A 25126-nucleotide genomic window follows, 5' to 3' on the forward strand; every position below is an offset into this window, starting at 1 on the left:
TTTGGATCTGGATGGGTTTTGTGAGCCAGCGGGGGGACTTCCCTGGATTCTACAGAATGGCGGAGGTGATGGGCCAAATATCCTCAAGTGGAGATCATGTGGGTAATATACATAATTCTCTGATTATAATGCAATTGGACTAAAAATGAATGACAAAGGCTTTAAAACACCATGTCAGAATCTATGGGCTGCAGCTAGAGGTCTCAGAGAAAAATTCATAATCTTCAGCATACATTATAAATAAGAAAAGATGAAGAGAGATGAATTACATATACATTCTCAAGGAGTTATAAAGCAGAAGAAAATAATAAATAATCTTAAAGCAGAAGAAAATAATAAATAAAGCCAGAAATCAATTAATTATAAAATTAAAAAACAGTAAAACTACATAAAAAGACATATAGATAAGAGAAAGAGAAGACAGACAGGCATATGTTCTTTGACAGGGAAAAATGCATCCAATAAAATAGAAAATCCTAAGCTAAAGTAAGGAATAAAGGTGTGAAGCATAAAAAATTAAAAATGAAAATGTGAAAATGTACAGAGTATATTAAAAGAATCATAAGAGACACTATTTTTATCACTTATAGTCCAATAATTTGGAAAACCTGAATGTAGAATTCTCCAAGAAGACATAAATTACCAAAATTGAACCCCAAGATACAGGCAATTTAAACAAGCCAATTACTGTCAAGGAAAAAAAAACTAGAAAAAAATCATCAAATAGCTACTTATCACAAAAACACCAAGTCCAGATGGTTTCACAGGGAAAACCTACCAAAACTATAAGGAATAGCAAAGCTGATGCTATTTAAAATTGTTGCAGAACAGAGAAAAAGAAAGATTCAAAATTATTTTTATGAAGTCACCACAACACTGATACCCAAATCCAACAAAGATAACAGACAAAAAAGAAAACTACAGACTGATCTCACTTGTGAATGTTCACAAAAAATACATAACTTAAAAATGCTAGCAAGTAGAGTCCAGCAACCAGTTAGCTAGAGAACTAACATAACATGATTAATTGGTGTTTATGCCAAAAGAAAAAATATGGCTCGTTATTATAGAACATATGAATATAACCAATCATTCAATCACACAAATGGAAACATTATAAGGTATCTACAGAGATGCTGAAAAATGATCAGATAAAATTCATATCCATTCTCAATTTTAGTGTATATAACCAGTTTTCCCAATTTGTGTGGGACTGAGAAGTTTCCCAGGAACAAGACTTTCAATGCTAAAACTGGGAAAGGCCCAGGCAAAAGGGACAGGTTGTTTACACTCATTTTGATAGAAATAGATGAACACGTCTTTATCAATAGAGACAGAGAGAAGCATGGCTATACACAAGCATGCATCTCAACCCAAACAGAAGCATCAGAGAAACACTGTAAATATCATCGGTAAAGTCAGGAAGAAGTCAGTGACATCCACTGACACCATATTATTTTAAGATTGTTATGGAAGTACTAGCCAATGCAATTATGTAGGAGAATAAAATTAAAAGTATAAAAAAATAGGAAGGAGGAAATAACATTACCACTATCTACCGTTAATATGATTGTATACCTGTAACACCTAAGAGAATCAACTAGAATTTCAAACAATGAAAAAGAGGTAAGGCAGTTGGGTGTATAATAATAAAACAAAAAATAGACAGTATTCCTACAAAATAAATATCATAGAAGAAAATATCATAGAAGAAATATCATAGAAGATATTTTACAATATCTTCTGTTACAAAATATGATAGAAGAAAAGATATCCTTGACAAGAGAAACAAAAATATAAAATATGTAGAAATAAATTTAAATAGAATTGATTCAAATTAACAAGATATACAAGGTGTACGAAGATAACCTGAGGTAAATATGGAAAAGAAAAGTTGAAGAAATTAATATGCATATTCCATCCTTGTATGGGAAGGCTGTCAATTCTCCCAAAAGTAATCTATATATGTAATGTGAGAAGAATAAAAATACCAACAGGATATGCTTTTTGGAACTAGAAAACTGAATTTTGAAATGTCTCTTGAGAAACACAACACAGCAGACCTTCCAACAAGTAATTGTTATTCATCTCTCCCAACGCTCCTCATCACAGCATCCTGGCTTCCCTTCCTTTTCTCTTCCCTCTTTCTCGCCCGCTCCCCACACACCTGATGGTTTTTCTCATCTTCCCAGGCTACCCCTCCCAGACTCATCCTTTTCTACTTAAGTAATTTGACCTGCTTTCAATTTCCACTCTCTCCTTTCCAGTATTCTCCCTGAACACAACAGAAGGTACAAAACCAGCTAAGCAGCAAAGACTTTCCTCCGTAGATGGGAGCTGGGAGGAGATTGAGAGATGGGGAGCAGGATGAGAGGGAAGCAGACAACTGTAAGTACCCACACACACACCTTTTAACTACTGCAAGTTGTGGGTTGCTATAACACTTTAATAAACAATGTGTATTAATTAGTTTTGCAAATAATAAGCACTATAATCGCAGCCAAAACTTTAATAAGATAGTCAACAAGAGAATAATAATCATTCATGTTGAAATTTCAAAACCCATGCGCCAATTTGTACATAAACTATAACTTAATATGACTGAAAAATTTCTATGCATTTTTCAGTTTTTTTCCTCAGTCCTCATATATTTGTACACCTTCTCTTTTATCTTTCTTTACAAAATTAAAAACAGGATCTAAAAAATTGATCATCTCTAGAGAATGCCATCTGTAATTTGCTTACTTCCAGTGAGGGATTATTGTCATGGTCCATAACTCCACATCCTTGCTTATCACTGTATCAGTCAGGATTTGCTAGATTATGGTGTGGTAACAAACAATGTCAAATCTTCCTGGTTTTAAATAATGGAGTTTCTTTTTCACACATAGAACATCTACAATGCAGGCTGTCCAGGGCTTTGCTCATTGCAATTACTTAGTAACCCACAACTCCCATTTCCACTATCATAGAGGCAGGATAATGGGAATGTGGCAACTCACACACTGTTCTTAAAGCTTCTGCCCAGAGTGACACACATCACGTCCACTCACCTGCCACTGGCCAGAGCAAATCACGTGGCATGCCTGATTACAACTGACTGGGAATGTATGCTTCTGCCTGAGACAGAGGCGCTGGATGTTTTCACACAGTAATACGGTCTACCAAAATCCCCTTCGTTCCCAAGGCCATGGTGAAATGAAAAGCCAGACTGAGCTCTGCAAGAGAACATTGCCAAGTGGCCCACAAAAGAGTAAACTCAGGGCCCGGACCACATTTGCTCTTGGATTTTCAACCAGGTGGAAGTAAGGATATTTGCTCTCTCTGGAAACTTCTGACCTCTTGGGAAGAAGGTGAAAGGGTGGCAAATGTTTCAGAAAAGTTCAATTTTTCAGACTAAACTCAAACAAAGGCTTTATTTTGTTGTGAAGTGACCATATTTGGGGAAGGAGAAAAAAGCAAATGAATATATTTTCTCTACATTTCTCAGACTTCCAAATATAAATGAGTGGGCCAAGGCTAAATATCTCAAAAATGTCCTGATTGCAGATACACAAGTATCCATACTTATGTTATTCATTTAGTCTAGTCAAGTTATAAAAATTATTATGCCACCACCCGGATATGTTTCTCTGTCAGGAAATGAAAATAAAATATTATGGCCCTAGAAGCTTAGCTTTTTATTTTAAAACTCTACTGATACTCATCCATTCCCATTTTCATGATTCTGTTCAAAATTCATTTTCAATAAACCATCTTCCCCAATCTAGATAGTATGTAGATATATTGAACTGTATCTAACTCTACTCATTGCTCTCTGAGTTTAGGTGTATTTTATTCTGTATCTATACATCATGTTCTCAGTTTTATACTTTTGTTACATACTTGCGTATAATTTGCTTTTCTCCTAATTGAGTTCATTACATTAAATGTACGTGTATATACACACCCAGACAGAGAGAGAGAGGAGACAGATAAAGGCAACTTGAATAAATCTTTTTATCCTTTTCACAGCAAGGGGAAACCCCAATTTAAACTGAATTACATAATGAGAAAATTTGTTATAACTATATATAACTATATACTTATTATAACCATGTAACTTTATATTATAGCTAGTCATAACTATGTAACCATATTGAACTTTAATAAAACTTTATAGTCCAGAGGTCAGATGAGCTTCAAAGTTAGTTAAATCAGAGGTTCAGCAATGTCATCAAGAATGCAGATGCTTTTCCTCTCTCCACTCAGTCATTCTTCAGGTTGGCATCCTCTTTGGATAAACAGAAAGATGGCTGTCTTCTTTCCTTGTAACTTGTTAAGGATCGGTGAAATTATGGAATTGCTCCAGGAAGCCCTCTAACGCACATCCCCTCACACTTCCATAATCAACTGTCCATTCCTGTATTATTAATGCACAAAAGTGAAGGAATTACCAGTGTTGGCTTAGAATGATGTGAAGATCCAACTGCAATGTCCTCCACAATGTGCAACCCACAGTAAGCTTCTACCTCAAATCGCTTCCTTTCTCTGCCCCAGTTTTCTTATCTAACAACCAAGGGGCCGAAATGGATGATTTCTAAGTTTCATTCTGCATCTAACATTCAATGACTCACAAGTCTTTAAGAGCAAGAATGTGAGATGCAGATAATATTATCTCTCTGACCTTCAAATTTACCACCTATAAAATGAGAGAATACCTATCTCATTGAGTTGTTGGGAGGGTTGATCGAGGTAATGCAATGAAGGATCTAGCACTGTGGCTATCACATTGTAGTTACTCAACAAATGACATCATAGTGATGGTTATTATTTTATTTGTTATGCAAAGAAAATGATATTCCTAAGAAAACTTAAGAACTAATAGAGAGGGAACAAGGGGCTGCTTTTTCAAAGAGAAATAAATAAACTAATTATCTCTGAAGTTGTTTTGTTTTGTTCTGTTCTGTTTTGCTTTGTTTTTGATAGCGCTTTAACTTAATCTTTTTAAACTCATCTTTTGAACTGAAAATAGCTTCATTATTTTTAAGACATATTTCCAGAGGGGAAATCACATAAAGATTACTATGCCCTTGTCACTATTAACTGTTATTTGCATCTAAGGAGGAAAACATGTCATTTACCTTCCAGATGCTGAGTGTACAATTTATTTTTCTAAGGGCACAGGTACGTTTCCTTATTGTTTAGTTCTGCTTTGCCTGTATTTCACAAATCACTGGTGCATGCAATTATTAACATTTAATAAACAAATTATTTTTAACTCTGTCTTCCATGCCATCTTTGGGCTAGAATGCAATGCTTCAACTAAGTAAAATAATTCGTTACACTCACTGTACTCTCTAAACAAGAGGTCTTTGCTTCTCTGCATGTAGGAAGCAGAGAATGTTTTACTCAACAGTAGAGAGCAATAACATGTACTACTTTTTTGGGAATGCATCCCCATTTTGGTAAAAATATTTGTAGACCATTGCAGGGTCACCTCCTTTTGAAAAGGACTACAGCAAATGCAAACATAAAATTATTTCTGATTGGGCTAGGCACAGTGGCTCATGCCTGTAATCTCAACACTGTAAGAGGCTAAGGAGTGAGGATTGCTTGAGGCTAAAGACTACTGACCAGCCTGGGCAACCTAGGCTATCTCAACAAAAAAAATTTTTTAAATTAGCCAGGTGCCACTGCACCCCAGCCTCCTGGGTGACAGAGAGAGACTGGGTCTCAAAAAAAATAAATTATTTCTGATTGACATGAAACAAAATTAACAGACCACTTCACCCATTGAAAGATAATTGATTCATTTAGGTTGTGAAAAGTTTAGTGACTTTAAAAAGCAGAGAAATGAAGTCTTCTCTATCAGAGGATTCTATTATCACCTTAGTTTAGCTCCAGCAGATTGAAATAATTCAGAATAATTCATGTCAGACTTTCATGATTAGTATAGAATGGTACAGATCTAAAGTGTGAGGAAGTTTAGAGAAAAGATATTTGCTAATGGCTGGAGTCATAAATATAGTCTCCAAAAGACCTGCCAGGTTCTTTGTCTATCCTGAGAACTGAAACCAACAAACCTCTCTGTCCTTGTGCTAAACAATTACGGGACAAAACATTCCTTCTATTTTCTTATCAACTTAATTGAGGAATATTTATATACAAGCATACTTCTTTTCCCTCCGGGCTAAACAATACTGGAATCAGGCAAAAAATAATTTAGCTACCTGATCCAGGAAATACTTGCACTTAGAAGATAAGACCATAAAATAATAAAACAGTTTACTTTCAGACACCAATAGCTGCCTCACCAATATACACACCCCAAAACCTTCACCTCTATATTACATAAAATATTATGTCATAAACTCTGCCTGATTCCAGTTAGTTTTCTGCCTCGAAAGACTCACCTTAAAATTTTCCAGCTCAGGTCCTAAACCCAATAAATATCCTCCCCAACTATCCCCTTCTGAGCTATTACCAACACTGCCAGGGTAGTGTTCTCCTTAATTGTAGAAAGTCTAATAAACTTAGTTTTGCTAAATCAACAGGCTTTTCTTTTGGAGTATTGACAGCTAACAATCCTTTCCTACAGAAAAATCTCTCCGAATAGATCACAGAGCTGCATAAAGTATTTCCAAACCTTCTTCCCAGTATATCCTCATTTCCTGGTCAATCACAATTAACAAATAGCTACTATTTTCTATGTACATAGCTGTGCATCAGAGATTGTGTCAAATATAGATCATGTCCTTCTGAGACTGCAGAGTAGCCTTGGAGAGAGATACAGGACTGAGAAACCAGCAAACACAAGCAGCCAGTATGTGTTTGGTGCAGGATGAGTGGTACAGACCTTAGAGCCTGGAGGGCCCAGAGAATGGATGTCCCTGAGGCCTGAGAGACAGGCAAGCTGCTGGGACAACCTGTTCACACCTTCTGTGTCTCACAGCCTCCCGAGATAACTTCCTCAGCTCTTCTCCAGGCCCTTTACTGAAACCAAAGCATGACTGGTTATAACTCATGAATATATAAGATGAGTTTCCTTCCCATTTAAACTGCAGAAGACAATGAAAGATGTTTGAAAGAAAATCCAATTAAGTATTCAAAGGATTATAAGGGCCAGGAGAAACCCAAATGGCTATTCCTTTGTCCCTCGGTCCTTCCTTGTTGCCATTTAAATTCTGCCCAATCACATGCAACAGCTATTTATTCTCTTGGATGCTTATTTCCTCAAATGCCAAGGCAGCATCAAAGACTTTCCATGTGGCAGGAAGAAATCCTTTTGAATATAACTTCTGTATTTGTTCTGAAAAAGCAACCAACAATTAAGAATCTCCACTATTTCATGGGCGTGAAATACAAAATGTCAAAAGCACATCCAGAGACACTTCTAGACTCTCTCCTCCTCTAAGCCTGTAACTGAAAGGACAAAGCAACTTAAACCAAACACAGCAGCAGAGTGTAAAAAAATCATCCCACACAGTGCTGCTCCTCAAGGTACCACCCACCATCACCACCAAATTTTAAGTACCTTTCTCCCATTGCCTCACCCTTGTTGATTTGTACTCTTTAGCACTTAGATTTGGAGACAACTTGTTGGATTTGAATCCTTGGCTTAGCCCTGCCACTTACCAAGGATGTGAATTTGGACAGGTTACATTAACTCCTTTATGCTTCAGTTTTCTCACCTATAATAATGAGACTGCTAATACTGAATATCTCACAGGTCCTAGGAAGCATTAAATTATAACAATAGTTTAATAATGGATGTAGAGCATTTAGGCTAGCTAAAATGTATTCTGTTATGCTGTAGTAATAAACCCCCAAATCTCAATGAATTCACCCAACAAAAGTCTATTTCCTTTTTATCCTATATGTCCAAATTGGATCATTAGCTTCTCAACACATGCTTAGATAACGAGAAAAGAATATAACAAAAGTCAGATAGTTTTCAAAGATTCCACCCAGAAGTATCCTGTACCAGTTTCACTTACTAACATTTTGTTGGCCAAAGCAAGTCACATAGCTATGCCTACTTTTAGAGAGAAGTAGAGAAATAGAATCCTATCATGTCCCAGAAAGGGTAGAAAAACTACCATATATTTTAACAGTCCTAATGGTTACCAAGGCATTAGAACATAAAGGTTAGCTATTATTGTTGTAGTTGTTATTATTATCATCAAGTGCATCATCATGTCAGAGCAAGAAAAAAATCACAGGAGTTCCACTGTATCCCATTTGTTTATTCACTCAATATTTATATTCATAATTATTCAATATTTATTGAGGGCTACTGTACAATAATTTGTCTGGTCTTTGTCCTGGGTATCTGGGAGGGAGCTTCTAAACCCTTGCAATTCCTTGAGTGATAGAGTATGTTTGTTATTTGTGGTGGGCTCTTGGAACTGCCCCTGAGTTTGTGTAACAAGGTGACATACAGTAGGCCCCCAGATCGTTTCAGGAAAGGGACTGACTATACCAGAAAGACCAACCACGTGATTAGCAACTTGCAGCTTTGACCCACATGATATCAGCCCAACCTCCATGGAGGAGACAGGGTCTAGGATTGAGTTCAACCCCATAGCCAACAATTCAGTCATGCTTGTGTAATGAAACTCCAATAAAAACTCTAGACACCAATGCTTAGGTAAGTGTTCCTGGTTGCTAAACACATCAACAGGTTGTGACGGTAACAGATTCTGATTTGACAGGGAGATGACATGCAAACTCCATGTCTGGGATTCTTCCAGATTTTGCCCTATGGGTCTCTTCTTTTAGATGGTCCTGATTTGTATCTTTCATAATAAAGCTATAATTGTAAGTGTAGCACTTCCCTGAATTCTGTTAGTCATTCTAGCAAATTATCAAACATGAGGAAATAGTAGGAATCCCCAAATTTGTAACTAGCTGTTCAGAAATATGATGGCCATGGAGCCCCCAAATTATGGCTGATGTTGAAGTGAAAACAGTCTTGTTAGGGATTATGCCCTTAACTTGGACAGTCTGTGCTAATTTCAAGTACTTAGTATTAGAATTTCATTTCAGGGATCTAGTACACACCAAGCATTAGAGATACAGAAGTTAATGAAAGAAGCACAGTTCCACTCCCATAGACCTCATAGTCAAGAGAAGGAGACATACGTTAAAAACAAACAAATAAAAAAGGTCTCAAAGAAATATCACCATATACTGAGTACTTTTACTAAAAGAGGTGGACATTGTGGAAAAGAATAACTGGCTACACCTGGCAGCCTTCAGACTAAATTTTGCCCAAAAATGTGATGTGCTGAGCCCTAAGTTGTATTAGTTATCAATTAATATCAGAAAATGTAGCACAGAAATCTAGATTTTGGTCTTCTCTTGAAAATTATGATATCTGGTAACTCAAGATCCTGAAGTTCCCCCAACAACCACCCCTTTAGGGAAGCATGTATTCCCCGGTTCACTATAGTCTGCACATACACACCATTACTGATTTAGACCACCTGGTATCCACAGACATTTGTGTTGGTTCCCTTATTCTGAAGCAAGCCATTTGTGGAAACTGGGGCCCACAAAGGGGAGCTAATTTGTACACAAAGCGTTAGTCTGTGGCAAAGCTAAGACCAGAGTGCAGATCCCTTCTGGTCCAATCCAGAAGCTTCTTCCACCACTCAAAGTCATAGTAAAGCCTACAGTGGGCTCCCACTTCCTCTCAGAGGAATAGATGCTTTTGCTTAAAGACGTCTCACCACGGGCATTCAGTTCTTGACTAGGATTCCCTACCTGCATCTGCTGACCTTAGTCACACCCCAAGGTGCAGATCTTTTCAATCCCTCTCATCCATCATAATGTACTTCTCCTTTGATCATTCTTTTACTCATTCATTCAGTCACTCATTTAAAACTTGTATATGCCAGTCAGGATAAGGAAGTGACAAAACTCAGAATTACCCTCCTGCAATAAACAACTAGAAAACTGGAAAAAAAATATAGGACACAGGTATTTTCAGATATTAGACAAAAGTCAGTTCAGAACTGTAATCTCTGGGAGAAGGGAAACAAATGAGGAATAACCTATCTTTCTGCCCAGAGGCAATTTCCAAATTGCAGTACAAGGGTAGAGAACTGAAGCAGAGCCTGGTAGTCTTGCTAAGTTGATAAGGCAGATATCAGAATTTGAGGAGGTGAAAAAAGCTAGAATTTTCAGTGAAGACTGCCCAAAGAGAAAGCTACACAGAGAAGGCATTCCAGAAAAAAAAAAAAAAAAAAATAGAGTATTACTTTGAATTTGACTGGATACTTACATCAGGCTTACATAGTGTAAAAGCTCACGAGGCCATATAGAGAAACTTTTTAGGAAAGAGCACTAACTGAGGAGCAAAAAGATGAGTAACCCTTAGATTCACACAGTACCAGGACTCATTAGAGTTCCTACAATTCATTGAATATACAAGGATTCAGTAGAAAGCCCAGAGGACTACCATGCCTTAGTAATGGGGTTAATTGAACCCTAGAGCAGTGGTTCTCAATTGGATGGAGGTTCGGCAATGTTTGCCCATATTTTTGGCTGTCACAACTAGAGGGTTACTACTAGCAGCTAACATGTAGAAGCCAGAGATTCTGTTAAACAATCTACAATACACACATAGACCCTCAAAACAAAGAATTATCTGGCCAAACTGTAAATACTGTTGAGATTGAGAAAATTCTACCTAGACTAAACTCAGAATCACCCTAAAGGAAATGTAAAAGAATACTCCAAAGGTTCAAACTAATCTGCAAGAAACTTAACCACTTGCCAGACATTATCATAACAACATCTGACATTATTTAAAGAGTACAAAAAGTCCCGTATTCAAGAAAATAAAACGTACAATGTTTGTCATTCAATGGAAAAATTATGAGACATATGAAGAAGTAGAAAAATGTGATTCATAACCAGGAAAAAAATCTGCCAGAAGACATAGACTAAGAAGTAAAAGATACAATGAAGTTACAAAGGCATTAAAACAGCTATAAACATACTCCATGTTCAGGCAGTGTACTAAGCTCTGATACTAAAGTAGTGAGCTCAACGAACATGGCCTCATGGAGCTTACATACAGTAGAAAACATGGGTATTTAATAAATAAGTATGTAAGTAGATATATAATTAAAAATCATGATAAATACTGTTAACAGGAAAAACAACAATAACAAAAAGATGCTAGAGGAGATAGTAACAAAGGGAAAATTATATTATATCGATATTCTGGGATAGAGATTATATTAAGCCAAGACCTAAAGAGCTAACCAGCTCAAGAGCTGTAAGAACAGCCTTTCTGGCAGTAAGAATAGCATGTAGAAAGTCCCTGAGACAGGGAAAAGCTTAAAAAATTATGCAGGGCGCAGTGGCTCAAGCCTGTAATCCCAGCACTTTGGGAGGCCGAGACGGGCGGATCACGAGGTCGGGAGATCAAGACCATCCTGGCTAACACGGTGAAACCCCGTCTCTACTAAAAATACAAAAAATTAGCTGGGCGAGGTGGCAGGCGCCTGTAGTCCCAGCTACTCGGGAGGCTGAGGCAGGAGAATGGCGTAAACCCGGGAGGCGGAGATTGCAGTGAGCTGAGATCCAGCCACTGCACTCCAGCCTGGGCCACAGAGCGAGACTCCGTCTCAAAAAAAAAAAAAAAAAAAAAAAAAAATTAAAAGAGGCTACAAAAAAATGAAGCAATATTCCATGTTCATGAAATGAAATAATCAATATTATTAAAATGCCCATACTATCCAAAGCAAGATACAGATTCAATGCAAAATCCCTATCAAAATACCAATGACATTCTTCAAATAGAGAAAACAATCCTAAAATTTACAGAGAATCACAAAAGATCCAGAAAAACCAAAGCCATCCTGAGCAAAAAAGAAAAAGCAAAACTGGAGGAATCACATTAGCTGACTTCAAATTATACTACAGAGCTATAGTCACCAAAACAGCAAGCTACTGGCATAAAAACAGAGATACAGACAAATGGAACAGAATCAAGAGCCCAGAAATAAGTCTATACATCTACAATCAACTCATTTTCAACAAAGGAGCCAAGATCATACACTGGGGAAAGGACAATCCTTTCAATAAATTGTGCTGGGAAAACTGGATATTCCTATGCAGAAAAATGGAAGTATGTCTCTTGCCATATATAAAAATCAAATCAAAATGGATTAAAGACTTAAATCTAAGACCTGAAACTATGAGACTGCTAGAAGAAAACTTTGGAGAAACACTCTAGGATATTAGTCTGGGTCAAGAGGTCTTGAGAAAGACCTCAAAAGCACAGGCAACAAGAGCCAACTAACGTGGACAAATGAGATCACATCAAGCTAAAAAGCTTCTGCACAACAAAGAAAATAATCAACAAAGTGAAGAGACAATTCACAGAAAGGGATAAAATATTTGCAAACTACCCATCTGACAAGGGACTAATAACCAGAATATATAGGGAGTTTAAACAACTCAATGGGGAAAATAAAAATAATAATAATAATCCAATTAAAAATGGGCAAAAGATCTGAATAGACATTTCTCAAAATAAAATTAACAAATGGCCAACAGGTATAAAAAAAATTCTCAACATTACTAATCATCAGGGAAATGCAAATCAAAACTACTGTGAGATAAGGTGTTATTCCACTTAAAATGGCTTTTATACAAGTAAGCCAATGACCAGTGCTGGCAAGCATGTGAAAAAAGAGGAACTCTTGTACAATGTTGGTGGGAATGTAAATTAGTACAACCACTACAAAGAACGGTATGAAGATTCCTCAAAAATCTAAAAATATAACTACCATACAGTCCAGCAATCCCACTCCTGGGTATTTATCTGAAAGAAAGAAAATCAGTATTTCAAAGGGATATCTTCCCATGTTTATTGCAGCACTATTCAAAATTGCCAAGATATGGAATCAACCTAAGTGTCCATCAATGGACAAATGAATAAAGAAAATGTGGTACATGTACACAATGGAATACTTTTCAGCCATAAAAAAGAATGAAATCCTGTCACTTGCAACATGGATGAAACTAGAAATCATAATGTTAAGGGAAGTAAGCCTGACACAGAAAGACAAATATGCCTGCTTTTTACATTTTTTTCATTCATATGTTAGGAGCTAAAACCAAAAATATTGAATTCATAGATATACAAAATAGAATGATGGTTGCCAGATGCTGGGAAGGGTAGCAGAAAGTGGAGGATAAAGTGGGGATGGTTAATGTGTACAAAAATATAGTTAGATAAAATTAACAAGACCTTGTATTCAGTAACACAACAGAGTGACTATAGTTAATATATTGGATATTTTAAATTTACTAAAAAAGTGGAATTAGAATGTTCTTAACACAAATAAATGATAAATGGGGTAATAATACCCTAATTATCCTGATTTAATCATTACACATTGTATACCTGGAGCAAAATATCACATATACCCCAAAAATATATACAATCACTATGTACCCAAAATAATTAAATTATACATTTTTAAAAGGAGTTCAGTGTTGGGGAAGTGTTGGGTTCTAGCTAAACTGAGGTCCAGGAGGAGTCGGTGGACAGCTAAAGGGTAACTAGAAAAACACTCAAGGAATCACAGGCAGTTTTGACATGGCTTTGTTCTCTCTCTGGGCATGAGCCCAACCATGAGCCTGGGTGAGACATATGTTTAGCATTAGTGGGGTAGTTATACCTTTTACAGACAATAGTGGCTCCATCCAAGCCAAGCATAAGCTCACGTGAGTGATCACCTAATGTGCCTCACGGGGCGTGGTTACATAATGTGTAGGGTTGTAAGCCTGTGCTCCAAACCTGCTGAGTCATGCTGTGCTGGAAGGCCGCCTTGGCCTACTCCAGACTAAAGTGCAGCCATCTCCCTTACAGGGAGCATAAGGAGCAAGTGAGGAAGAAGCATAAAATGATGATGAAGATACAGGAGGATGATGAAGGCTGGTAAGCCCTGGAATATAATCTGGATTTTCTTCTAGTACAATAGGAAACCACTGGGGCAGTGGTTGTCTTCCTTGGCTGCACTGGAATCACCTGGAACTTTTGAAAAATGTACTTGTATCTCAAGCATAGAAATTCTGAAATGATATGGCATGTGGCTAGAGCATTAGGAATTTCTTTTTTTTTAATGCCCCAGGAGAGAATTTTTATGGGCAGCTAGGGTTGAGAACCACTGTAAGGGAAGAGTTTAAACAGGGAGTGACATCATTTGATTTTGAAAGCTCTATTACACTCACCGTATACTCATTATAAACTTGGCTATAACGTTCCCGTCCTTCTAGGAAACAAGGCTCACCTGAAGCTCTTTTACCATAAACAACATCAGAATGGTCATAATGAATTCTACTACTGAGAACAGTGACACCCACAGTATTCAGAGAAATATGCCAGTATTTTCCTTCAAGTTCAAAACACCTGTTGTAGCCTAAATTGAGTCAATCTGTAATAGTCAATTCCAAGTGCTTTGTATTCAGCTCATCCTACCCACAGACACAGGCAGAGTGAGCTTGGCATCCAATTTTCCGTACTCTCGTTTAGCTCATGTACTCGTACCTCTTTGGGGCTGAAGAAGAAATCTAGCCCCATAAACTCACTCTGTCTTTGTTCTTCCCATGGATCCCTGTCTCTTAAACCCTTTTCTCCATCACCATCTCACTTGTATCCCACCTCCTCTTTTTCTCTGTCTTCAGCCTAGGTTGTCAGTCATTTATTTCTATCACCTGAGGACTCAGAGAAAATTTTTGATCCACTCAAGTGATCTAAAGGGGAGGGCAGTGGATGAAGGATAGCAGCCATCAATGATTGATTCATTGATTCAAGACCAGTGGTTCTCAAAATGAGAACTATTACAAATGTCTTAGAAAAAAGCCATATATGCCCAAATGTGCACCTTATAGCATATATTTGTAATTAAGATTTTACTTCAGACCAGACACGGTGGTTCATGCCTGTAATTCCAGCACTTTGGGAGGCAGAGGAGAGTGGATCACTTGAGATTAGGAGTCTGAGACCAGCTTGGCCAACATGGCAAAACACCCACTCTACTAAAAATACAAAAATTAGCTGGGCATGGTGGCACACACCTGTAGTCCCTGCTACTTGGGAGACTGAGGCAGGAGAATCGCTTGAGCCCAGTAGGGGCAGAGCCTGCAGTGAGCTGAGATCATGCCACTGCACTCCAGTCTGGGCAGCAGAGTGAGGCTCTGTCTCAAAAAAAAAAAAAAAAAAGATTTTATTTCATTCAGAACCACTGGTCTTGAATCATCCTGCTCAAGTGCAGGAGCATCAGCATCACCTGAGAAATGAGAAATGCACAATCTTGACCACCAACTCAGACCTACTGAATGCTCAGAAAGTCTGGACATAAAGCATAGCAATCTGATTTCACAAGTTGTCCAGTGGTTCTGGTGTACACAAACAGTGCTTTGAAACTACTCTTTAAGACAATCAACGTTTGTGCATTATTATGCTATGAGAAACTTTCTCTCTTCTCATCCTTGAGTTACACTGTGAAAGCCTCTTCCTGTTATCTGGTATATGCCTAACTCCAAATGGGTGTGACTATGTAGCATGACTGAACAGATAAGTGGGGACAAAATAAAACCAACAGCATCTTGCTATACCCCACATGATAAAAGTCAAAAAGACATCATGGGCAAAGGCTCTTATTACAAAACAAAGTTATCCTGGAAAAAGACACTGCATTGTTAACCTCTGTCCAATCTGAAGTGCCTTTTCTGTAATTAAATATCAAGAAAAAAGCATTCACTAGCTGAATACTAGTGCTACTATTACAAATCTCTTAGAAAAAGGCCATATATGTGCAAACGTACATCTTGTGGCATATATTTGTAATTAACTTTTTACTTCATCTTGTTATTGCAAAAGTTGTTAGGAAAAAAAATGTGAACATCTGTGTATATGTATTTCCCAGAGAGGATGATTTTATCTTGTTGTTTTTACAATGCCTGAACTCCAACAAGTTGGTTTTGAGGAAAGTACCAATATAACAACAAGGCCAATAATTCCTAATTGCTTCCTCCCATTCCAAGGTCAAGGAGGTTTACGCAAACAGATAAGGATTGATGTTTAAACAGATTCAGCTTGGTAAAAGGCCATAGAGTCCATGGGGCCATGTTCCTTCATGAGTTTTATTCATCATGAAAGCCATATAGTTTTCACTATAGATGGCCCAAATCCTCATCTCCCCAGGTCAAGTGAAGTGAAAACAAGAATATAATCCTAGCAAAGTCATCATTGGCATTTTTGTCTGTTTGCTTCTCACCAACTTGGGATCATACCATGTGCGTGTATGTGTGTGTGCACATATACATGTGCATGTATGTTATGATTAAGATCATAACCTATATAATGTTATATATCTGTTGATCCTAAGACAGCTATATATATATACTTATATATGTTTCAATATTAAGTTTATTGTTTTCAGCCCAGATTTTCTGTGAGAGCATAATATACTCTTAGTCCTTGTTGGAGGAAAAAATAGTATGAACATATTATATATGTACACATATATAATAGATAGTCATTGATATATGACTTATTCTATGCCATGAAATATTTTTAAAAGCATAATTTTTGATAGGGAAAGATATCTCATTCTATGATATATTATAATTTCTTAAGCCACTCCTAACATTTGACAGTTAGATTGTTTTCAATTCTCTCACAATCATAAATAAAACAGCAATAGACATCCCTGTACATAAATCCCTGTCCACACCTTTGATTATTTTTTTAGGATAAATTGTTAGAACATAAATAACTGGGTGAAAGGGGAGAAACATTGTTTAAGCCTTTGGTTCTCAGTGCCAAAATGCTTTCCAAAAACTTTGTACTATTTTTTTCCTCCAACAAAGTGTAAGATATATTATTCTCCCACAGAAAATCTGGCCTAAAAACAACAAACTTACCACTGAGACATCTCAGGCAGTACTTCTCAAGCTGGACAATTTTACCCCCAGGAGACACATGGCAACAACTGGAGACAATTTTGGTGGTCGTAACTGGTTAAGATGCCACTGCTGTCTAGTAGGTAGAAGCCAAGGATGCTGCTAAACATCCTGAAATGCACAGGATGGCCCCCACAGCAGAGAATTATCCATGACAAAATGTCAACAGTGTTGAGGTTGGGAAACTGCACTGGAGGCATCCCCTTTAAAATCAGAATCCAAAACAGGATTCGCTCTCTTAGAAGGAAACTCATTCTCTTGGGAGTTCTAATCAATGTAATAAGGACAAAATATAAATAAGATATTGAATTAGTGGCAAGAAGAAGACAAAATGATCATTTCAGAATACATCATTACACATTTAAAAATAAAAGACTCAAGTGAAAACAAATAGCATGAGTAGAGAATATTACTTTATCATTTCTGTTTCCCCATAAAGAACTACCTACCGGCCAGGTAAACTTGACTACATATCATTCACATGTATTTATATATTTTTTGATTGAAATATTTATTGAGTACCTACTAGTTCCCTGGTATATTTCTTAGAACTAGAGACACAACAGTGTATCAGAAACATCTCTTAGCTGGTGCAGCTTGTATGTTTGTATGAGAAGATAGACAAAAAGTCAGATAAATAAGTAAGTATGCAGTGTATTAGCTGGTGATAAGTGCTATGGGAAAAAATTAAGCAGGGCACAGAGGAAAGAGAATTCTTAGAGGGGCAGAAGAACAAGCTCTTGTTTGTCCTATAAAGATTTTGTATTTATCCTATTTGGCTTTTGCTCTGGGGGAGTTCAGACAGCCATTAGAAGATTTTGAGCAGAGCAGTGGCATGTTCTAATACATGTTTTCAAAAGACACTGTATGTCTAATGAGTGGGAAATAGACTTTTGGAGGTAAAAAATGGAAGCAGGTAACAAAGAAACCAGAGACAAGGCCAGGTAGGGATCTATAGGCTATTATAAGGATGTTAGATTTTACTCTGAGAGAGATGAAATACCCCCAGAGAGTTTTGAGATAAAGGTGTGATACAATCAGACTCAAATTTTTAAAGGAGCACTCTGGCTGTGGTGTGGAAAACATACTGTTTAGGAATGAAAGGCAAATGCAGAAACAGCAGAGGAAGACAGTCTTTCAATGCTAGCAGGAAAATTCTAGCTCCTTCCCCCCTCCATTTTTGTCCAGTTGATTCTTACGTGCTGTAGATAGGTGAGTAAGGAAATAACACTGCTTTTCATTCTCTTGGCAAGCAAATATTAATAAAAAGCCTTTCAAAAAATTGAGTTGGTAAATTTCCTGTTTGTTTCATCTTGGCTTCAGTAAGCCATCCAGTAGTTTCTTTTGCACGAGGGAGGATTAAGTTACTTGACCCTGTGACTTTAAGGAAAGTTAAATCTCACAGCTAGAGCTGCTGTCAGATTCTAGTCTTCCCTAACCATTCTTGGGAATGATTTGTTAGCCTTGCTGACCGGAGCAATCTATATGTGAGGCCTTTTAAAGAAGCAAAACCTTGGAAGTGCTCCCAGCCCCTATCATTGGTTTCTTTTTCATGAATCCTTTTCAACAGCATCAGGCTCTGTTCATTAATGTCTGATCCTTATAGGTCACACAGAAGAAAGGAATTATATTCTCCTCTAGAAAGACACCCTCATGTGATTCAAAAGTTTGAGGTCTGTGAATTAAGGAGAGAAGACAAACCACAAAAGGCTTCATCAATTCTGATTCAGAGAAGACAGGGACCCCTGACTACGCTGAGTATCACATTCCTTAACGATTCCTTTCAGGGACTTAAAAAAGGAATTCCTTTGGCTTATCAGCTGACTTTGAAAAAAGAAGACTAAGTTCATTCTTTTACTACATTTCAAATTTTGACTTAGTGGTTATGATTTAATAAGGGCTGTAGTTGGTTAGGACTGTTTGGTGTGAAGTTTTATGGACAGACAAGTGGTTGTCACAACTTAGGAACAAGGCACATTGAGAATATCCACAAAAGCACAGAGCAGATGAGGGAAAGATCTGACTCTTGAATCACACATGAGGGCAAGGCAGGTACTGAGGGAAGTGGCCTGAGTTCAGGACAAGCCCCAGACTTGGATGGAGATGGTGAGTATAAGTGGGGAGCTGGGAGGCAATAGGCTCCAAGGTAGACGCCTTATGTATTTCCAAGGTGGAAAGTGGATGGAAAAGCTAGCTCTTAAGAGAACATATGTCATTCAAGCCTCATCCCTGGGAGACTCAAACCCTAGCTCTGGTTGTCACCAATGCATCTATAAGGCAGCTGTGACTTTATGGGACACTAGACTGCATGGTTCTTGAATGAAGAATGTTTCTGATATGCTGTAGTTTCTCCGTGACTTTCCATTGAATCAAAGATTGTTTACATGAGTAGCTCATTGGATAAATCTAGGCAGATGACTTAATTTTAAGCAACCAGATGGAAGAGCAGAAGCTATTGCGTATTTCCTTAGTTGGTTTATCTCTAAACCTATATACAGGAATCATCTCTGTACCTGATTTTAACTTACTAGGAAAGGCCAAAGGAGTTGATATGATTCAGGGTCTGTTCTTATTGCCTTATTCAATAAGATTCCATCAAACGAAAACAGTCTTTCAGTGGATTCAGGGACTTCTTTCACTTTTACTCAACTGTGGTATGATTTTCTCTTAATGTTTTTAGAGTCACTAATGGAGACGTACAGAGCAGAGAAAATTATAAAACCATGGGGAAGATGCTAAACTAACAGGGCCAGGGAGTAGGGGGTGGATACTAGAATGAAAATAGAATGGAGAAAAGTCACAGAGTCTGCTTTGGGGGATAGCTCTTCACTCCATGACAAAACAAAGCTGGTTGCTTTCCACCAATCACTCCTGCCGCCTCCTCCTTCTTAACCCACACTTGTGAACAAGGGCAAGAGGGAAGTCAACTGGTCAAAGATGGCTCTAATTAGAGGGTAATTTTAAAAGACCTGATGACAGTCTTTTGATAGTTCCTGCTCTTTATTTGTTTTTTCTAACAAGCCCTGTAACTTCCCACCTAATTTTCTTTGCCAATGTGATCACCCCTCCCTGACAAGCCCTTCTTACCCTCTTTTTCTTTGGAAGCCTTGGCTGTTTCTTAAAGTCGGACTCCAACATACGCTCTACCACCATGAGGCCTTTCAGGAGCAGTTGGTCCTTCCCTTGGACCACAGTTGACCCTTTCCTTAAGGTCTGATCTTAAAAATCTTAGTCTATTTTAGCTACGAGCAAGCCAACTAATCTTTCAAAGACTCAGCTTCATTATTTGTGAAATAGGGATGCCATCTGCATTGCTTCCCTCAGAATACTGCTAAGATGAGTGATACATGTGGAAGCTGCACGACCTATACGGTCCTTTGCAATTAAGATGAGAGCTGTTATAGGTACCCTTGTGTCCTATAATCATGGCCAGATAAGGACTTTTAAATGTCCTAAAATCTCTGAAAAGATTATGATGCTCCCCTAATGTAAAAAGACAAAACTATAAAAATAAAAATAATAGTTAAGCATAAGTTATAAGCATGAAAAATGTTGAAGGATGACTATTTCAATGCTTTATCATTTTGAAAACTCAAGTTCTGCTTTTTCTTTGCCTTTCCAGCTTGTTTTGAATCTTGGTTTCACTAGTTTCCTATGTGTAATAATTTTCTAGTGCTGCATTTTATCTCATTTACTAGGTTGGCGATTACTTGAAGCCTCCGTCTCAGCTTGCACATAGCCAGTGCTCAATAAATATTTGCTAAATTAAATTCTTCCTCTTGACACTTCACAGAAATGTGTCTTCTATGCAATCAGGAAGTTCCACAAATAATTAAAAAACATAACTGGCTCTGAGCAGCCATACCTTCATCACTCAACAGGAAATTACTAAAAGCAAAATATACATATAATACAGAACTTGAAACAATGATAAATATTTTTAAATGGAAGAAGCAGCGCACACCCTCAAAAACTACATGGGGAGAGGGGGATTCGAAAATGAGAGTCATGGGAAGGAGTAATTGAAACATAACTGGGAGAGGGAAGGGGTGAATAACGAAACTTCTAAGCAAATTCTTGAAAATATTAAATTATAAGCAATCATTGTTGGAATTAAAGTTGAAATGAATCTTAGTTGATATTTTAGCTAACCCACCCATTCACCCAAATTTAAGCTGTTATCCACGTGCAACAAAAGCTCACAGAGTAAGCAAACCATGTATTGCAATCTCCATGATGGCACCTCACTTGGTTTCCAGGGGCATCCATGCTTTCTGTTTATGCTAACTAATCCTTATTCCTAGAGATGGCTATGACTCAGCACTTTTTTGAGACTATATTATACCCTAGAAATCCATGACATTTTGCTTTTTGTGGGGATATACATAAACATTCTTAGTGCCCTAATTTCTCCCTCATTTCTCTCTCTTACTTTCTTTTAATTTCCTTCTGCCTCTGGTCCTCCATCATCAGCATTTTTTCACCTCAACGTGGTCCTTTTTACCATTCTTTCTCTATGATCTTCATGTGTTTAGCAAAATGCATTCCAACAGACTCAGTCATTGCTTATGAACTTTCCAGAGTTACTGTAACAAGGATAAATGCATATGGTTTAAAAAATAAAATGAAATGAAAATCAATTTTTAACCAATGCATTACATTAGGAAAGAAAAACTCTATTGTACTTATTTTAACTTTACATTTACATATTCTTTTTTATTTTCTATTTGGGGCAGAAATTAGTGAGTATAATATTTATAGAATGGTCTTTGTCATCAGAGAAAATTTCACCACTTCCTTTCTATGGACCTTGAGAGAGCCATTTCACCTTCTCAGGCTTTAGGTTCCACTTCTGTGAATGGGAATAAAAAAGAGGTAACAAAGAAAAAGCACTTAGCCTGGAGCCTTGCCATTTCCAACGTCCCTCCTCCCCTAACACTGTTTTCCTTCACTTCTAAAAGAAACTATATGTCCTTGAATTCTTGTCTCTAAATCTGTTTCTGGAGTAAAGAGAGGCAGACATTATCAAGACACCTTGAAGCAGAGCTTTGCTCAGACAGCAGTCACTTGCATGTTCTTTGTTAGTTTTTTCAGTGTAGGGCAAGTAGATATTGAGGAGTTGGATCCAGGTCAAAATCCTATCTGTGATTTTTTTAAGCCCAATTGCCCATAGACAATTACAAAGGTTTTACCTGATAGGCCTCCTGGGGGAAATCTACCCTCCCCAGACTTTGGGCATAGTTGGAGAGATTTATAGTCAAGAACTCAGAGGCCTGGCCATGCAAAAAAATCCACATTCTTAGCCCAGGCATCTCCATTCTGAGGCCTCCTTATCAGGGGATACCTCCACTGATGCCTTTCTCAGGCACCTCTGCTAAGACCACGTTATCTGGTGAGCCTCAAAGACATTTGACTCAATATTCCATACTTATCTCACTCATAGCCCATCCCTCGTTCCTTCTTCACCTAGCCTTCACATGCACATAACCGAAGGAGCTTTTTTTTCACAGCTCCCCATGACAGTGAGATGATCCCCACATCTGTGCCAACCCACCTGACCCTCCCACCTACACTATCCAAAAATGGAACAAGGCGTGGGCATGGGTTCTGGAGCTCTTTCATGTTCAGGTCCTCTTTACAGTTTTGCAGTAAGTGGCTAAAGCCTTTACTGGTGCTTTGGTTTTGACTTGTTGTTTTCATTGACCACCTCAACACCTGTCAGCTGAGTTCTTTCTAGCTCAATGCTTGATGAATATCATTGACCTGGGAAAAGATCACAATAGAACTTTCTGTGGCCTAACAAATGCAGGCCTCTTTTTATTCATAGCTGGTCACCACAACCAATTTGCATGAACTCTTGATCTTCTGTAGAGAAAGAAAAACAGATCCCAACCACTGCTCCTGGGAATTTAAAGTTAAAGAAGCCTGCCAGGATAGGTTGGAGTGGTTTTGACCAAGATCAGCAAGTACAGATTGCCACCAGTACCCCAAAGGGCAACTTGACAGGAGTGGAGGGGCAGTGGGGGAGTCTGAGACTCTGAGCCGGTGATCCAAGCTCAAACAAGAGTCAAAGAGTCTTGAGAGAGGGCTGAATCTGGAATAGCATATAGCTAACATTGCAAGTGCCACAGGACCCAGCCAGATGGCAGAGGGGCATCCTTTAAAGACCAATCACTGAGCATGCAAGAACTGGGAAACTATAACCTGGGAGTCCAGGCAGGTGTTAGCACTGCCAATGGGGCGAGTTTCACCGAGCATGGGCACCATCACAGCAGCAGGCACACATGCATCAGATTATGCAAGGTTAGTGTTCAACAAATGAAATAAAGGCTGCTACAACCAGCTCTGTGCATGTGTATTTGTAAGCATGCACACACACGAATGTGGGCGTATATGGGTCTTCTGCTTGTTTTCATGACCAAACCCGGAGTGACAGAGCAAGCCTGCTGATTCTAAAGGCAGTGCCCTCTCCATTCTGTATTCTGCTTTCCAGGAAAAGCAACATCTACTACTGAGTTTTACGACATAGCTAGGTCTGGCCCAGTTAACGATAGAGGCCAAAAAGTCCAGTCATTTTTTTTTCTTTTATTATGTTACTTATTTAGCTTTATCCTTAGAACAAACATAGTATTTCTTCATCATATAGATTTCACAGAAAGCAAGAAGAATATAATAAAAGTCATTGATATCTCACTATGCACAGATAGCCACTGTTACTGTTTTTGTGAAATTATTTTCAGTATTTTCCTTTTTTCCATAAAATTCTGGGGACAATATATACATAAAATTGTAACCTGCTGTATCAGAGTCCCAGCAAGAACACCCAGTATTATTAAAAGATAAATTAAGAATAGCCTAATAAAGGGCTGTTTAGTTATGGGCAAGGCTACCACAGAGGAGAGTGCAGGGCCCCAGATCAATGACAGCAAAATGACATATCCCTGGGCCTGAAGGGGTAGGTTGGGGTGAGATTACCAGAACCCCAAGGCAGAGAGGGCTGATTGGAGAGAGGCTTCTGAGAGAAGCTGAGATTTACAATCCAGAAATGGAGCCATCCTGTGGCAACCACACAGGAAGGCAACTGGAATAAAGTCCCCAACTCACCTTTCTCTCTCCCTCCAAACCCCTGTCATGCTCCAAAGTGATAAACCTAACCAGAACCTAGAGGGCAAGGGAGTCAATGATATAGACCAGGGGCTGGCAAACCTTTTCTGTAAATGGCCAGATTACAAATAGTTTAGGCTTATAGGCCATATGGTCTCTGTCACAAATACTAAAATCTGCATGAAAACAGCCATAGATGATACTTAAATGGATGTAACTGGATTTAACACCATGGATCAGATCTGACCTGCAGACTAAAGTCTGTCAACCTCTGGTATAGACCATATGGGTCAGCCTCTCAGCCTCACCCAGAACAAGGTAGAAAACATGGAGAATAGATCCAGAAAGCTTAATGAAAGATACCCAGCAATGTGTTTTATTGGTCTAACAAACATTTACTGTGTTGAAATTTTTATTAACCTTGTGATAAAGTAACTTTATTGGAAAGAGGGGCAAACAGTTCAGCAAATATTACAGAACTAGTAGCTGTAGTGTCATATACATATATATCAAACATATATAAGGAACTTACTTTACTGATCCCATTCTTTATATTTTGCTTGTTTATACCACATAATGTTACAAAAAGATTTTAAGGAGGCTTAAATATACACTATAAGTTGAAATTAAATATGAAATAAATGAACTTTTAGGAATTTGCCCTGTAGATATAATCATTTGTGTGTATAGAACTTTACATATTCAAAAAGAGCTCAAATTAAATTAAAAATAAATGGATGGGTAGGACATGGTGACTCACACCTGTAATCTCAGCACTTTGGGAGGCCGAGGCAGGCGGATCATGAGGTCAGGAGATCGAGACCATCCTGACTAACATGGTGAAACCCCATCTCTACTAAAAATATAAAAAATTAGCCGGACGTGGTGGCAGACGCCTGTAGTCCCAGCTACTTGGGAGGCTGAGGCAGGAGAATGGCATGAACCTGCGAGGCGGAGCTTGCAGTGAGCTGAGATTGTGCCACTGCACTCCAGCCTGGGCGACAGACCGAGACTCTGTCTCAAAAAAAAAAAAAAAAAAAATGGA

General features: G+C 38.0%; 1 pseudogene; it reads left to right on the plus strand.

Moving 5' to 3' along the window:
• The first annotated feature begins 1345 nt into the window (after positions 1–1345).
• LOC105525843 overlaps positions 1346–25126 on the plus strand; it is a 125304-nt pseudogene continuing 101523 nt past the window's right edge.

Source organism: Colobus angolensis, unplaced genomic scaffold (assembly GCF_000951035.1).
Source record: "Colobus angolensis palliatus isolate OR3802 unplaced genomic scaffold, Cang.pa_1.0 Scaffold56, whole genome shotgun sequence".
NCBI classification, from domain to species: Eukaryota; Metazoa; Chordata; class Mammalia; order Primates; family Cercopithecidae; genus Colobus; species Colobus angolensis.